At 41.4% G+C, this 6000-nt stretch overlaps 1 non-coding gene across 1 annotated transcript; it reads left to right on the top strand.

The window, feature by feature from the left end:
* The first annotated feature begins 5451 nt into the window (after window positions 1-5451).
* Window positions 5452-5524, top strand: TRNAT-GGU (transfer RNA threonine (anticodon GGU)). Its single transcript has one exon. It is a non-coding gene; the product is annotated as a tRNA-Thr (tRNA).
* The last annotated feature ends 476 nt before the right edge of the window (window positions 5525-6000 follow it).

Genomic DNA, 6000 nt, shown 5'->3' with positions numbered 1-6000 from the left:
AGTTCGCATGGATGATACACTATTGTGGCGTGAGTCGCTGGAGAAAATAAAACGAAGGGGCTTATTTTGAATTCTTTCAAATTTTTGGCCGAGGTATGATTGATGAGGACTCCAAATAATGCTACCGTACTCATGGATTGGCCTTATGAGGGTATTATAGGTTGTTAGCTTTACATGAGACGGAGCTGCTGACAGTTTTCTACGAAGATATCCGAGTTGTATGAATGCTTTTGCACACGTGCTATTTATACGAGTGTCCCAGCTTAATTTATGGGTAAATGTGATGCCTAGATATTTCACCGTATCAACCCTGGTTATGTTGCATCCTGATAAACTGTAAGGATACACAAGAGGCGCCTTTTTACATGTAATTCTGATGGAAGAAGTTTTGTCGATATTATTATCCATTCCCCACGATTTGCACCATTTGGCAATACTACTTCAAGAGGAATTTAAATTTAATTGGTCAACCCTTGTACGTACCGCAGTGTAGAGAACGCAGTCGTCAGCGAAGAGCCTTATTTTCACCCCAGGTTCGGCGCAAGCATGAATATCATTAATATATATCAAGAATAGGATCGGTCCCAAGACGGATTCTTGTGGGACGCCGGAAAAAACAGTTACTCGTTCTGATTGTGCATTGTTTGCTTCCACGTACTGCATACATCGAAGTGGGTGTAGTCAAGCTGGAGATGATGATGATGATGATGTATTTCTGTTCACATATGCTGCATTCATGGATGTAAATAATGTTACATGAGTCACAATCGAAGTTGCCATTGATTGAGTGTTGGAAATCGGATTTAGTACTTTTTACAAAACTCGTAGTATTCATGTATTTCCAAACCTTGTAACGGGCCTTTAACGCAGGGGTGACAGCCACGTGTAGCGGTGTTTTATTCTATGGAGCGAATTAGGTAGTTACGGAGGTTTTTGGAACGTCTGTAAATAATGCGGGGAGTGGACTTAAAAATACTGGACAGGCGTTGACTTTGTTGGATGATGTTGAAATGTTTAGGAAGGATTTTATTCATATTCGGTGGGTTACTGTTGAAAGTAAGGAATAGATATGTTGAGTAATCGTTTTGGTTGTCTTTCTGGTGTCCCTGGAATAGTTCTTTACGGTTAAGGCTTAAACCGCTTCCAATGACGTCATCAATTATAGATGGTCGGTAGCCTTGTTTTACGAGCACGTTGCGCATCTGTTTAGATCTTAGTATGAAAGTCTGGGTCATCGGAACATATTCTAAAACGATGGGCCTTAGAGTAGGGAATGCTTCTTTTTGCAGTGATGGGGATGGCAACTTTGGAAATGTAGATATTTTTGGGAGTCTGTTGATTTTCCATAAAACGTTGTGCGAATTTACCCATTTTCGTCAAGACCATGAACATCAAGAAAGTTCTTTCCGGTAGCTGAGCAGGAGTGAGTAAACTTGATCTTGGGATGTGCACAATTGAAGCTATCGGTAAAGTGAAGGAGCTGTTGTTCTCTAAGTGTCCAAATTATGAAAATGTCATCCAAATGACGTTTGTAAAAAAACGGCTGGACTGGACAAGAAGAGAGGAATTTTGACTCTATGTGAAGCATGAAGACGTTGGTGTAGTTAGGGGCCATCCTTGTACACATAGCTATGCCACTTACTTGGAGATAATACGGAAGGCCGAATTCTTAGCTGTTGTATTCCAAGACAATTGTGACCAATTTTGCCGATTCCCTTCAGAAATATAATCATCTCTGTCCAGGACAAAGCATTCGGCAACTTTCCGACAACCTAGTTTATAAACAGCTCCAAGCTGACCCCACACTAGAACACTCAATAATTATTTCCCAAACCCACCTTCAGCTCATTGATCAAAATAAAATCTCCACCAAGCTGTGCAAAGCACATACAGCTGCGCCTCCTTCTCCGGGGCGCTTTTACATGCTACCTAAGATACCTAAACCCGCTAACCCAGGACGCCCAATTATTTCAGGAATAGTCACCATTACTGGATCGATTTCAAAGTACAGAGACTCACTAATTTTTCTCATTGCGGCCGCCCATCCATTCTACATTAAAGACACCAACAATTTTCTCCATGAAATAGGGAATATCACACTACCTGCCTAGATTCCAAGGGAAGGAAAGCGTAGCAGGGGGCGGCAGAAAGTTAGGTGGGCGGATGAGGTTAAGACATTAGCAGGAGTCAAGTGGATGCAGCTAGCACAGAACCGGGTTAATTGAATAAATATGATAGAGGCCTTCACCCTGCAGTGGGTATAGTCAGGCTGATGATGATGATGACGCTACTTGCCGGAGCCATTCTTGTAATCATGGATGTCACATCCCTATATACAAATATTTCCCACGCCGACGGCGTTGCTGCGCTTGTTGACGTGCATAACTCAATCGCTCTTCTAGACAAACGGCGTTAGAAACACTGGTCATATTGTCTTAGATTACAATAGCTTCGAATTCGACCTTCAGTATTATCTGCAAGTAAGTGGCATAGCCATGAATACAAGAATGGCTCCTACTACGCCAACACCTTCATGCATCACGCAGAGTCGAAATTCCTCTCTTATTGTCCTGTCCAGCCGTTTTTTTACTAATATTATTATGGTGATATTTTCATAATTTGGACAAGCACAGAACAACAGCTCCTTCACTTTGCCGATAGTTTCAATTCTACACATCCCAAAATCACGTTTACGCACTCCTACTCAGCTACCGAAAATAGTTCAATTCGCAAAAACTTTTATAGAAAACCAACCGCTTCCCAAAAATATCTGCATTTCCAAAGTTGCCATCTCTGCCACTGCCATATAAGCATTCCCTACTCCCAGGCCTATCGTTTGAGAAGAATATGCTCTAATGACCGAGATTTTCATACTAACTCTAAACAAATGCGTAACGTCCTCGTAACACAGGGCTACCCACCATCTCTAATTGATGACGCCATTGGAGGTGCTTGGAGCCTTAACCGTAACGAACTACTGTAAGGACTACCAGACAGACAACCAAAACGATTACTAAACAAATTTCATCGTTACATTTACCAGACGCCCAGCAAATATAAATAAATTCCTTCGTAAACATTTCTACATTATCCAACAAAGTCAACGCCTGTCCAGTACTTTTAATTCCGCTCCCCGCGCTATTTACAGACGTTCGAAAAACCATTCACTCTAAAAATAAAAACGCCGCTACACGCGACATGTTGACTCTGCGGTAAAGGGCGTTGCAAGGCTGGCAAATACATTAATACCACGAGTTTTGCAAAAAGTACTAAATTCGATTTCCAACATTCACCAAAGGCAACTTCAAATGTGACTCATCTAACATTCGGAATTACTCCGTAGCCCTGCACTACGGCTCCCCTTTCTCTCTTTCCACTTTCACTCCCACTTTCCTCCCTTCCCTTACGGCGCGGTTCAGGTGTCCACAAAGGAAGTGTGACAGATATTGCGCCTTTCCCTTCCTGTGAACCAATTATTAATATTATTAACATTATTCACCTCCTCGAATGTAGCATATGCGAGCAGCAATGCATAGAACAAACATAAACTGTGTTCCGCGCTTCGGTTAAACAACCACCGTGCCCATACCACGTCTCTTTCAAATTTTTCATTATCGAAATATATAAACCTAGAACACAACTCGTTCTACTCACTAAATTTAACTATTTTTCAAGGGGGCTTCAAAAACCGTCGAGAACGTGAACGACGTGAATCTTATTTTATTCACACAATTAATGGAATTCAACAGAGTCTTGACAAGAATCCTGGGACCGTTTCGTTTATACATGCTCCCCAAACCAAATAATATCTAATAATTTTGAAATGGCTCGTCTCTTATAACAAATTGTTATTCACTTATCACCTAAGAATTCTAGCCTCCTGAATTTTTGGTTGAAGGATAACTGAAGAGATATTTAGAGGTCGTACGGCTAGCTCACGCTATAGCCTCTCGATGCTCCATTTTTTTTCAGCAATGAAAGTAGAGGCCAGGGGGGGGGAGGGGTTGGAGCGTTTCCGTATTCCTCACATCGCTGCTACTCGCCCGTTCTGCGACGCCCAGCTGAAGAAAAACGACATGCGACTTGCTTAGAGTTCACTCGACTCAGTAGTGACTATTCACTCCAAACCCCCTCTCTTTCACCCTTTTTTATTTTATTTTTTATTTCGTCCACAAACCAGTCCTCCCATCATCTTATCCAGAAGGCACAATAGACACCCAATGCCACCGCCGCTAATCGCACGCACTGATTGCGGCTTTCTTAAGCTATGCGTCAACTCCGAGTGCGAAGCAGTGTTGCCATCTAAAGCCGTCCCTGTCGAATACACGTGACTGCACACGCCAAATTCCCTGCAACACCTTCTTTGACCTCACATTGATCGGCGAAGACACCTAGCCTAGCGTTTATCCGTTCTCTCCTGTCTATTCTTGTCTCGAGCGTCCCTCAGTCCTCAACCTCACCCTCCTTCCACATTGTCTCCCTCCGTGTTTATCTTTTTTCTTTTTTAATTTGTTAAGAATGGTCCTTACTCATTGCAACTTTATTGTTTTGTTTCTATGGTAGCTCTGACTACATAAAAAGGCGGTCTCAAGCTACGCAACACACGGTCCGTTCGTTTCACCTGCACAATGTGAACTGGTTCACGTGGTGCTGCACTTCGCCTTTCGTTCCAGCGATGTAACATGGCGCCCTCTGCACCACACCGTTCGTTTCAAAAAGTGCAGGTGTCGTGGAGGTTCACTTCACGAAACTTTCAGCAAATCTGTGTACCTCCTCAGCGGTCAGTGCCGAAATGGTACTGCTGCAGTCACCGCTTGAAAGCAGACGATAGTTTGCGTGACGATGGCTTGCGTGTTGTGATAAACATGCGAAGCGACCCTATATTCCACTCGTCAATGAGGAATTTGGCCGTGTTCGCCAAATAAAACATGACGCGTACTTCAAACTATGTCTAACAAGTAAGCACGTGCAAGCGTTATGGTTCATGCTGATTTCAATCGTGATCGAAGTTTGCGCTTCGTGCCAGTTGCCGCATGTTGCGCATACACATACATATCGAAACTGGTTCGTTGGGATAAGCTATCTCAAAACTGATGTTATCGGCATGTTGGCGCCGATTGATGTGAGTGGCAATATAATTTACATCTATCCGACACCATGCGGACGGCTTTTGTACATATATTCATCGCATTCATGAATGAATGAATCCAATCGCATGAATATATGCCGCTCAGATCATCGGCGCTAATTATCCAAAACATGAAGATTTTAAAAAAGTTTTTTCCTTCCTCCATGAGTTTATCACATTAACTACATCAAGTGCAAATGCATATATATATATATATATATATATATATATATATATATATATATATATATATATATATATATATATATATATATATATATATATATATATATATATATATATATATATATATATATACAGCGGCCGATGTAGCTCAGTTGGAAGAGCACCGGACGGGTTATTCGAAGGTCGTGGGTTCGGTTCCCATCATCGGCACGTTGTTTTTTTTTCTACTTTGTGTTTAATTATCTTTCCCCTAAACAGATTACATTACTAATCTCTGTAAGTATCCAAGTTAACATTAAAAAAATATAATAAGACGTAAAGTACCATCCCCAACGCTTTCCTTGGCCTCGCCGACTGTTGGCTTCTTCCCTTCATGTATTATAACGAGCACCTAATGAGGGTGCTCGTTATAATACATGAAGGGAAGAAGCCAACAGTCGGCGAGGCCAAGGAAAGCGTTGGGGATTGATCTGCATATATATTGCATATATATATATATATATATATATATATATATATATATATATATATATATATATATATATATATGCAGATCAATTAAGGGGAAATGAGGGTGCTCGTTATAATACATGAAGGGAAGAAGCCAACAGTCGGCGAGGCCAAGGAAAGCGTTGGGGATGGTACTTTACGTCTTATTATATTTTTTTAATGTTAACTTGGATACT

Source organism: Amblyomma maculatum, chromosome 11, assembly GCF_055883805.1.
Source record: "Amblyomma maculatum isolate TAMU_Amacu chromosome 11, ASM5588380v1, whole genome shotgun sequence".
Classification (NCBI taxonomy): Eukaryota; Metazoa; Arthropoda; class Arachnida; order Ixodida; family Ixodidae; genus Amblyomma; species Amblyomma maculatum.
Note: the sequence above shows the minus strand (reverse complement) of the source record. Positions and strands in the feature narration are given on the sequence as shown.